We start from the raw sequence: 12,060 nt of genomic DNA on the forward strand, positions 1-12,060 counted from the left end.
TTGTACCCTTTCTAGAATATCGACAGGTGTGCCATGTATCCATCCTGTGTAATTGGAGAAGCTTCTCCCCCATTTCACAATGTTTTCTCTGTAATTTCCATACCAGATATACGACTGAAATAGTCCTCCTTGAGTTGCCTTAAGGGCCCCGCAACTAATCCAAAGTTAACAAAATGTTTCAAAACACCTGGTCCAATAAGCTCATCAGTCCTTTGAAGAGAATTCTTCTTTCTTCTCCAAAGTGAGAAGAGATCTTAAAAGCAAATCGAGATCCCTTAAAGGCAGGACAGTTCACATACCATGTTATTGAAAGCAGCATTCCAAGTAAACGTGTTCTCTTGGCAGAGGGGAACCCAATCCAGCCTTGAAAAAAACGTATTTTTAATAACAGTATCCATTTCCCAAAGTGGAGTTTCGTTTCAGCCCAATGATGCATCAAATGTTGGTTTTTGGCTCAACACATTTATCCCACCTTCCTACTCTATCCTGAAATGTGTTCCTTTTCATGAGTTTCTTAGCTTTAATTACATATTTCGATTACAATCCTCAAGTCCTTAACACCTTCACTTAGTGAAAACCAAGAAGCAAGCAATTGTCAGCTGGATGCCATACCAGCATTTCTGATTGCAAACGGATGCTTTTGAGACCTTCTGCTAAGTAGGCAAAGGTAGGGAATCTTAGATGTGCCCAGCATCCAATGTTCCAATCCTCTATCCTCTTTGAAATGACCCGGAGAGTCAAGGAATGCTTGCCACTTACCTTGGTGAAGTTTCATGCTACCCAAATCTAGAGAGGCCCTTTAGAAAGACTTCAAGTGTCATCATTTCAACCTATGGTCCTTGCTGTCAAATTGGCAACAGATATAAGGTCTTTTTGGATCTCTAAGAAACCTAGGGACCGCAGAAGGTTTATACTTCAGAATGCAAGAAGCTTAAGGCAGCTTCCATGCCAGATATCAGTTCAGTACTAGCTATTTGCCAGATCATCAGGACCTGAAATCCATGGAGGCCAATTCTCTCCAGAGGAGGAAGTATTGAATTGGTAAGTGCTTCCCTTTCAGTGAAATAGAGCTCATTTACACATCAACTCGGCAGTTGATGTCAATTGCCTAATCCCTAAAAGTGGCCCAAATCTGGAGAATGCACCAGAAAGGGGTGCGTTGGGGAAGCACATTTGAGTTTCCCAGAGCCACAACACTTTCACACAAAACAAACGCAAAAGTACATGCAAAAAAGAAACTCTCAGTCCTGACGACCAAAGCAAAGGGTGAGGATGAACAACATCCTCAGTGTTTTCGAACTACGTTCCCTCATTTTAACAACAAAACGACAAACAACATGCAAATTGAAAGATAGGGAATCACGACCACAGTTGTCATGCCTACTGACCTGGGAAGCAGAAAGAGCCAAAAAGGAAAAAGCAAAGAAATTAGGAAAAGTTCAATTTGCTTCATTAACTTCCACATGTCTCCTGGAAATATGCTCGTTTTCTCAGGGTCACAATGATGAAAACCAAAAGGATTTCACTGAGCAAACTTTCTCTAACTGAATATTTTACATAGACTGGTTTTGGAGGTATGAAAATGATTCATTTGATGCCATGTTTCACCAGAATCTGTAGAATATGCTGTCCATGCAATGTAAAAAAAAAAAAATACTTGCTTGTCCCTTAGCGGACTACAAGATGGGCTAGAGCTCTGCTGATCACAGCAGGTGTTATCCAATAGCAGAGAGACAAATGCAATGCCAAAAGGTCTCTCAGGATCGCAGTTCCAATGCACCAAAGGGGAGATTCCTACCCATTGGAAAGGGAATGTGTCAACCAATGTTCCACCACAGCTGAAACACAACGCAGGAGGGAACAATACCTAGTGTGATCATATGCAAGCTCCGTTACTGACCAAAGACGTCTCAAGTACTCAATGCAAGTGCTGTTTCACACACCTACAATGTACGAATCACAAACAGGATCCCACAAACCAAAGCACAGACTGCCGTGATTAACACCACATTGACACACACAAACACATGAAGAACAAATAAACACTCCAATCACAAAGACAGAAAGCCAGAGAAGGCATTTTGTCAACTTCCACTTCCACTCCCACATGGAGGCCCCCAGTTCTCAAGAGGGAATGGACTCAGAGGGGCTCCCATCCGCTAAGGGGAGCAGCCCAGTTGGAGTAGACCTATTTCCCAGCCTGTGCAAGCTGGAGCGACTTACCCCCAAATGACATGAACTGTATACCGTTGCTCTGGACATGTCTCCAAGACAAGCAGCCTCGTGCTGTAGGGCAGCCAGTGCATATCAGGGAGAATCCCTGCCAGTATCCTGGAGCCAAATGTACTCTGTCATGTGCTGGCAACTATAAATGGCGACGCCCCTGATCGAGATCAACACACCATGGGCTCAGACCTCCTGGCTGGCTCGCTATAATTGGTAACCAAAGGCCAGGATGTGTGCGCGACACACAGTGAGGCCAAGCAACAGCAAAACATTGGCCTTTGGAGCCGAGAAATATTTGTTGTTGAGACATTCAAGGAAATGGGTGGCTTATGCCGGGTAATCCGCAACCTTGAAAGCTTTTAGCAAAGCCCTCTTAGAGGTAAGGTGATGGAGGGGTGTGGCTGTTCATTGAAAACTTCTCCCTGTCAGATCCTTTGTTCTTGAGGACAGGTCATAGTCAGGTCTCAATATTCCTATCAATCTCCAGCAAACAAATGTCACTCTCTGGGTGATAAGAAAGGGCAAGTTCCCAAGGCACAAGACTCACCCTCTGAGGTCCAGACCCACCTAAGAGAAAGGGGTCCCTGGGAGGGGTGGTCGTCCTCCTGCCATGGAGGGTTTGTCCAGGAGCTGGTCTGGGTCCTCCCACCCGTGCCCATGCCTCCCAGAGGAGGCAGCTCTGCCTTGGTGGCTCCCTCAGGGCCAGGTCCAAGACCCTTGCTGGCTGTCATCACTGAGGGAGCCGGATGCACATGACCCAACAGGTCTTAATGCTCCTCAGGCCACCCAAACAGTGGCGGTCAGGTACCCCAGACTGTAAGCCATACCCTTAGGGTCACAGTGGCGGTGTGTGGTAGAGGTTCAACACTGCCTCAAGGCCTGGTCTGGGCCAGTGGGCATTCATGGCCTTGGCTCTGGAGCCCTGCAGGACACACCCCCAGCCTGTTCTCTGGGCCCCCCATCACACCAGCTGGCCCAAGGCCGTGTGAGCAGAAGAATGCTGGGGAGAAGGCTGGCACTTGCCTCTTACCTCACGCTCCAGGTCTGAAGGGGCAGCACTCCACTGACTGCTGCCTAACAAAGGGCCCCCACTAAAGATGGCTGACAGACAGTGGCTTGCTTGGGGTAGGGGCCCACTACACTGCCCACCAATGGCTGAGCAGGGTGGTCACAGTGGCATTAGTGGTCTCCTGGTAACCATTGCCTGGTAAGAGGGCAGTGGGTCACAGTGCACAGCAAGGGCTGCCTGGGAAGGGCTGCATTCAGCTGGCTATGGTACAATTCCCCCTTTTCTTTGGTCCTCTGCAACCCTGAGGAGAATATGTGGGTATGATTTGGATAGAGTGGTTAATCATAAACTCAGCAGCGGATCTCTGTTTTAGGGGACTTGCTTTCAACCTCCATTCCTGGTTCATCTTTTCCCAAGTCTTTCAGCGAATGGGGTGAAGACCACTCTAGCTACGTCCTGCTGGAGGAAAGCAAAGCTCTACAGTGCATTCTGAGTTGGAAGCAATGCCACGTTGCAAGTCTTGATCCAAGTCTTATATAAACTTGTATAAGGAATCCAGGAGAATAAGCCTGAAAAGCAGCATGAGGGTGGCATTCTGGGGGAGATGTTCTGGCAGGTAATCCAGACACACAGAAGCAGAAGGGAAGAAATTGTTGTAAGTTGTTAGGAAGTTGAGGGGAAGAGCTTCCCTTAACGGGAGAACACAGATCAAAATCAGCATTATTGCAAAGCAAATCCATAAACGTTAGTAGCATATGCATCTGTTTACTCAGTTTGTCAAAACTGCATTGGTAAGAGTCTTCTTGAAGTTGAAGCACTTTGGGAAAGCCTCAGCCTAACTATCTGTTAGACACTTAAAGAGGCAAGGTTAAAGATCGGATGACAAGGGGTTGAGAAGGAAGCTTAATCAAGTGGCTCTCATGTAACCGTCAGCATGGCTAACCGATTATCCCAAGGCATACCAGCATTTCAGAAACTTTGTACCCTTTCTAGAATATCGACAGGTGTGCCATGTATCCATCCTGTGTAATTGGAGAAGCTTCTCCCCCATTTCACAATGTTTTCTCTGTAATTTCCATACCAGATATACGACTGAAATAGTCCTCCTTGAGTTGCCTTAAGGGCCCCGCAACTAATCCAAAGTTAACAAAATGTTTCAAAACACCTGGTCCAATAAGCTCATCAGTCCTTTGAAGAGAATTCTTCTTTCTTCTCCAAAGTGAGAAGAGATCTTAAAAGCAAATCGAGATCCCTTAAAGGCAGGACAGTTCACATACCATGTTATTGAAAGCAGCATTCCAAGTAAATGTGTTCTCTTGGCAGAGGGGAACCCAATCCAGCCTTGAAAAAAACGTATTTTTAATAACAGTATCCATTTCCCGAAGTGGAGTTTCGTTTCAGCCCAATGATGCATCAAATGTTGGTTTTTGGCTCAACACATTTATCCCACCTTCCTACTCTATCCTGAAATGTGTTCCTTTTCATGAGTTTCTTAGCTTTAATTACATATTTCGATTACAATCCTCAAGTCCTTAACACCTTCACTTAGTGAAAACCAAGAAGCAAGCAATTGTCAGCTGGATGCCATACCAGCATTTCTGATTGCAAACGGATGCTTTTGAGACCTTCTGCTAAGTAGGCAAAGGTAGGGAATCTTAGATGTGCCCAGCATCCAATGTTCCAATCCTCTATCCTCTTTGAAATGACCCGGAGAGTCAAGGAATGCTTGCCACTTACCTTGGTGAAGTTTCATGCTACCCAAATCTAGAGAGGCCATTTAGAAAGACTTCAAGTGTTATCATTTCAACTTATGGTCCTTGCTGTCAAATTGGCAACAGATATAAGGTCTTTTTGGATCTCTAAGAAACCTAGGGACCGCAGAAGGTTTATACTTCAGAATGCAAGAAGCTTAAGGCAGCTTCCATGCCAGATATCAGTTCAGTACTCGCTATTTGCCAGATCATCAGGACCTGAAATCCATGGAGGCCAATTCTCTCCAGAGGAGGAAGTATTGAATTGGTAAGTGCTTCCCTTTCAGTGAAATAGAGCTCATTTACACATCAACTCGGCAGTTGATGTCAATTGCCTAATCCCTAAAAGTGGCCCAAATCTGGAGAATGCACCTGAAAGGGGTGCGTTGGGGAAGCACATTTGAATTTCCCAGAGCCACAACACTTTCACACAAAACAAACGCAAAAGTACATGCAAAAAAGAAACTCTCAGTCCTGAGGACCAAAGCAAAGGGTGAGGATGAACAACATCCTCAGTGTTTTCGAAGTACGTTCCCTCATTTTAACAACAAAACGACAAACAACATGCAAATTGAAAGGTAGGGAATCAGGACCACAGTTGTCATGCCTACTGACCTGGGAAGCAGAAAGAGCCAAAAAGGAAAAAGCAAAGAAATTAGGAAAAGTTCAATTTGCTTCATTAACTTCCACATGTCTCCTGGAAATATGCTCATTTTCTCAGGGTCACAATGATGAAAACCAAAAGGATTTCACTGAGCAAACTTTCTCTAACTGAATATTTTACATAGACTGGTTTTGGAGATATGAAAATGATTCATTTGATGCCATGTTTCACCAGAATCTGTAGAATATGCTGGCCATGCAATGTAAAAAAAAAAAAAAAAAAATACTTGCTTATCCCTTAGCGGACTACAAGATGGACTAGATCTCTGCTGATCACAGCAGGTGTTATCCAATAGCAGAGAGACAAATGCAATGCCAAAAGGTCTCTCAGGATCGCAGTTCCCATGCACAAAAGGGGAGATTCCTACCCATTGGAAAGGGAATATGTCAACCAATGTTCCACCACAGCTGAAACACAACGCAGGAGGGAACGATACCTAGTGTGATCATATGCAAGCTCCGTTACTGACCAAAGACGTCTCAAGTACTCAATGCAAGTGCTGTTTCACACACCTACAATGTACGAATCACAAACAGGATCCCACAAACCAAAGCACAGACTGCCGTGATTAACACCACATTGACACACACAAACACATGAAGAACAAATAAACACTCCAATCACAAAGACAGAAAGCCAGAGAAGGCATTTTGTCAACTTCCACTTCCACTCCCACATGGAGGCCCCCAGTTCTCAAGAGGGAATGGACTCAGAGGGGCTCCCATCCGCTAAGGGGAGCAGCCCAGTTGGAGTAGACCTATTTCCCAGCCTGTGCAAGCTGGAGCGACTTACCCCCAAATGACATGAACTGTATACCGTTGCTCTGGACATGTCTCCAAGACAAGCAGCCTCGTGCTGTAGGGCAGCCACTGCATATCAGGGAGAATCCCTGCCAGTATCCTGGAGCCAAATGTACTCTGCCATGTGCTGGGAACTATAAATGGCGACGCCCCTGATCGAGATCAACACACCATGGGCACAGACCTCCTGGCTGGCTCGCTATAATTGGTAACCAAAGGCCAGGATGTGTGCCCGACGCACAGTGAGGCCAAGCAACAGCAAAACATTGGACTTTGGAGCCGAGAAATATTTGTTGTTGAGACATTCAAGGAAATGGGTGGCTTATGCAGGGTAATCCCCAACCTTGAAAGCTTTTAGCAAAGCCCTCTTAGAGGTATGGTGATGGAGGGGTGTGGCTGTTCATTGAAAACTTCTCCCTGTCAGATCCTTTGTTCTTGAGGACAGGTCATAGTCAGGTCTCAATATTCCTATCAATCTCCAGCAAACAAATGTCACTCTCTGGGTGATAAGAAAGGGCAAGTTCCCAAGGCACAAGACTCACCCTCTGAGGTTAAGACCCACCTAAGAGAAAGGGGTCTCTGGGAGGGGTGGTGGTCCTCCTGCCATGGAGGGTTTGTCCAGGAGCTGGTCTGGGTCCTCCCACCAGTGCCCATGCCTCACAGAGGAGGCAGCTCTGCCTTGGTGGCTCCCTCAGGGCCAGGTCCAAGACCCTTGCTGGCTGTCATCACTGAGGGAGCCGGGTGCACATGACCCAACAGGTCTTAATGCTCCTCAGGCCACCCAAACAGTGGCGGTCAGGTACCCCAGACTGTAAGCCATACCCTTAGGGTGACAGTGTCGGTGTGTGGTAGAGGTTCAACACTGCCTCAAGGCCTGTTCTGGGCCAGTGGGCATTCATGGCCTTGGCTCTGGAGCCCTGCAGGACACACCCCCAGCCTGTTCTCTGGGCCCCCCATCACACCAGCTGGCCCAAGGCCGTGTGAGCAGAAGAATGCTGGGGAGAAGGCTGGCACTTGCCTCTTACCTCACGCTCCAGGTCTGAAGGGGCAGCACTCCACTGACTGCTGCCTAAAAAAGGGCCCCCACTAAAGATGGCTGACAGACAGTGGCTTGCTTGGGGCAGGGGCCCACTACACTGCCCACCAATGGCTGAGCAGGGTGGTCACAGTGGCATTAGTGGTCTCCTGGTAACCATTGCCTGGTAACGGGGCAGTGGGTCACAGTGCACAGCAAGGGCTGCCTGGGAAGTGCTGCATTCAGATGGCTATGGTACAATTCCCCCTTTTCTTTGGTCCTCTGCAACCCTAAGGAGAATATATGGGTATGATTTGTATAGAGTGGTTAATCATAAACTCCGCAGTGGATCTCTGTTTTTGGAGACTTGCTTTCAACCTCCATTCCTGGTTCATCTTTTCCCAAGTCTTTCAGGGAATGGGGTGACCACCACTCTAGCTACGTCCTGCTGCAGGAAAGCAAAGCCCTACAGTGCATTCTGAGTTGGAAGCAATGCCACGTTGCAAGTCTTGATCCAAGTCTTATATAAACTTGTATAAGGAATCCAGGAGAATAAGCCTGAAAAGCAGCGTGAGGGTGGCACTCTGGGGGAGACGTTCTGGCAGGTAATCCAGACACACAGAAGCAGAAGGGAAGAAATTGTTGTAAGTTGTTAGGAAGTTGAGGGGAAGAGCTTCCCTTAACGGGAGAACACAGATCAAAATCAGCATTATTGCAAAGCAAATCCATAAACGTTAGTAGCATATGCATCTGTTTACTCAGTTTGTCAAAACTGCATTGGTAAGAGTCTTCTTGAAGTTGAAGCATTTTGGGAAAGCCTCAGCCTAACTATCTGTTAGACACTTAAAGAGGCAAGGTTAAAGATCGGATGACAAGGGGTTGAGAAGGAAGCTTAATCAAGTGGCTCTCATGTAACCGTCAGCATGGCTAACCGATTATCCCAAGGCATACCTGCATTTCAGAAACTTTGTACCCTTTCTAGAATATCGACAGGTGTGCCATGTATCCATCCTGTGTAATTGGAGAAGCTTCTCCCCCATTTCACAATGTTTTCTCTGTAATTTCCATACCAGATATACGACTGAAATAGTCCTCCTTGAGTTGCCTTAAGGGCCCCGCAACTAATCCAAAGTTAACAAACTATTTCAAAACACATGGTCCAATAAGCTCATCAGTCCTTTGAAGAGAATTCTTCTTTCTTCTCCAAAGTGAGAAGAGATATTAAAAGCAAATAGAGATCCCTTAAAGGCAGGACAGTTCACATACCATGGTATTGAAAGCAGCATTCCAAGTAAACGTGCTCTCTTGGCAGAGGGGAACCCAATCCAGCCTTGAAAAAAACGTATTTTTAATAACAGTATCCATTTCCCGAGGTGGAGTTTCGTTTCAGCCCAATGATGCATCAAATGTTGGTTTTTGGCTCAACACATTTATCCCACCTTCCTACTCTATCCTGAAATGTGTTCCTTTTCATGAGTTTCTTAGCTTTAATTACATATTTCGATTACAATCCTCAAGTCCTTAACACCTTCACTTAGTGAAAACCAAGAAGCAAGCAATTGTCAGCTGGATGCCATACCAGCATTTCTGATTGCAATCGGATGCTTTTGAGACCTTCTGCTAAGTAGGCAAAGGTAGGGAATCTTAGATGTGCCCAGCATCCAATGTTCCAATCCTCTATCCTCTTTGAAATGACCCGGAGAGTCAAGGAATGCTTGGCACTTACCTTGGTGAAGTTTCATGCTACCCAAATCTAGAGAGGCCATTTAGAAAGACTTCAAGTGTCATCATTTCAACCTATGGTCCTTGCTGTCAAATTGGCAACAGATATAAGGTCTTTTTGGATCTCTAAGAAACCTAGGGACCGCAGAAGGTTTATACTTCAGAATGCAAGAAGCTTAAGGCAGCTTCCATGCCAGATATCAGTTCAGTACTAGCTATTTGCCAGATCATCAGGACCTGAAATCCATGGAGGCCAATTCTCTCCAGAGGAGGAAGTATTGAATTGGGAAGTGCTTCCCTTTCAGTGAAATAGAGCTCATTTACACATTAACTCGGCAGTTGATGTCAATTGCCTAATCCCTCAAAGTGGCCCAAATCTGGAGAATGCACCAGAAAGGGGTGCGTTGGGGAAGCATATTTGAGTTTCCCAGAGCCACAACACTTTCACACAAAACAAACGCAAAAGTACATGCAAAAAAGAAACTCTCAGTCCTGACGACCAAAGCAAAGGGTGAGGATGAACAACATCCTCAGTGTTTTCGAAGTACGTTCCCTCATTGTAACAACAAAACGACAAACAACATGCAAATTGAAAGATAGGGAATCAGGACCACAGTTGTCATGCCTACTGACCTGGGAAGCAGAAAGAGCCAAAAAGGAAAAAGCAAAGAAATTAGGAAAAGTTCAATTTGCTTCATTAACTTCCACATGTCTCCTGGAAATATGCTCGTTTTCTCAGGGTCACAATGATGAAAACCAAAAGGATTTCACTGAGCAAACTTTCTCTAACTGAATATTTTACATAGACTGGTTTTGGAGGTATGAAAATGATTCATTTGATGCCATGTTTCACCAGAATCTGTAGAATACGCTGGCCATGCAATGTAAAAAAAAAAAAATACTTGCTTGTCCCTTAGCGGACTACAAGATGGACTAGAGCTCTGCTGATCACAGCAGGTGTTATCCAATAGCAGAGAGACAAATGCAATGCCAAAAGGTCTCTCAGGATCGCAGTTCCCAGGCACCAAAGGGGAGATTCCTACCCATTGGAAAGGGAATGTGTCAACCAATGTTCCATCACAGCTGAAACACAACGCAGGAGGGAACAATACCTAGTGTGATCATATGCAAGCTCCGTTACTGACCAAAGACGTCTCAAGTACTCAATGCAAGTGCTGTTTCACACACCTACAATGTACGAATCACAAACAGGATCCCACAAACCAAAGCACAGACTGCCGTGATTAACACCACATTGACACACACAAACACATGAAGAACAAATAAACACTCCAATATCAAAGACAGAAAGCCAGAGAAGGCATTTTGTCAACTTCCACTTCCACTCCCACATGGAGGCCCCCAGTTCTCAAGAGGGAATGGACTCTGAGGGGCTCCCATCCGCTAAGGGGAGCAGCCCAGTTGGAGTAGACCTATTTCCCAGCCTGTGCAAGCTGGAGCGACTTACCCCCAAATGACATGAATTGTATACCGTTGCTCTGGACATGTCTCCAAGACAAGCAGCCTCATGCTGTAGGGCAGCCACTGCATATCAGGGAGAATCCCTGCCAGTATCCTGGAGCCAAATGTACTCTGTCATGTGCTGGCAACTATAAATGGCGACGCCCCTGATCGAGATCAACACACCATGGGCTCAGACCTCCTGGCTGGCTCGCTATAATTGGTAACCAAAGGCCAGGATGTGTGCTCGACGCACAGTGAGGCCAAGCAACAGCAAAACATTGGACTTTGGAGCCGAGAAATATTTGTTGTTGAGACATTCAAGGAAATGGGTGGCTTATGCCGGGTAATCCCCAACCTTGAAAGCTTTTAGCAAAGCCCTCTTAGAGGTAAGGTGATGGAGGGGTGTGGCTGTTCATTGAAAACTTCTCCCTGTCCGATCCTTTGTTCTTGAGGACAGGTCATAGTCAGGTCTCAATGTTCCTATCAATCTCCAGCAAACAAATGTCACTCTCTGGGTGACAAGAAAGGGCAAGGTCCCAAGGCACAAGGCTCACCCTCTGAGGTCCAGACCCACCTAAGAGAAAGGGGTCCCTGGGAGGGGTGGTGGTCCTCCTGCCATGGAGGGTTTGTCCAGGAGCTGGTCTGGGTCCTCCCACCAGTGCCCATGCCTCACAGAGGAGGCAGCTCTGCCTTGGTGGCTCCCTCAGGGCCAGGTCCCAGACCCTTGCTAGCTGTCATCACTGAGGGAGCCGTATGCATATTACCCAACAGGTCTTAATGCTCCTCAGGCCACCCAAACAGTGGCGGTCAGGTACCCCAGACTGTGAGCCATACCCTTAGGGTCACAGTGGCGGTGTGTGGTAGAGGTTCAACACTGCCTCAAGGCCTGGTCTGGGCCAGTGGGCATTCATGGCCTTGGCTCTGGAGCCCTGCAGGACACACCCCCAGCCTGTTCTCTGGGCCCCCCATCACACCAGCTGGCCCAAGGCCGTGTGAGCAGAAGAATGCTGGGGAGAAGGCTGGCACTTGCCTCTTACCTCACGCTCCAGGTCTGAAGGGGCAGCACTCCACTGACTGCTGCCTAAAAAAGGGCCCCCACTAAAGATGGCTGACAGACAGTGGCTTGCTTGGGGCAGGGGCCCACTACACTGCCCACCAATGGCTGAGCAGGGTGGTCACAGTGGCATTAGTGGTCTCCTGGTAACCATTGCCTGGTAACGGGGCAGTGGGTCACAGTGCACAGCAAGAGCTGCCTGGGAAGAGCTGCATTCAGCTGGCTATGGTACAATTCCCCCTTTTCTTTGGTCCTCTGCAACCCTGAGGAGAATATGTGGGTATGATTTGGATAGAGTGGTTAATCATAAACTCCGCAGCGGATCTCTGTTTTAGGGGACTTGCTTTCAACCTCC

Source organism: Hippopotamus amphibius, chromosome 10 (genome assembly GCF_030028045.1).
Source record: "Hippopotamus amphibius kiboko isolate mHipAmp2 chromosome 10, mHipAmp2.hap2, whole genome shotgun sequence".
NCBI classification, from domain to species: Eukaryota; Metazoa; Chordata; class Mammalia; order Artiodactyla; family Hippopotamidae; genus Hippopotamus; species Hippopotamus amphibius.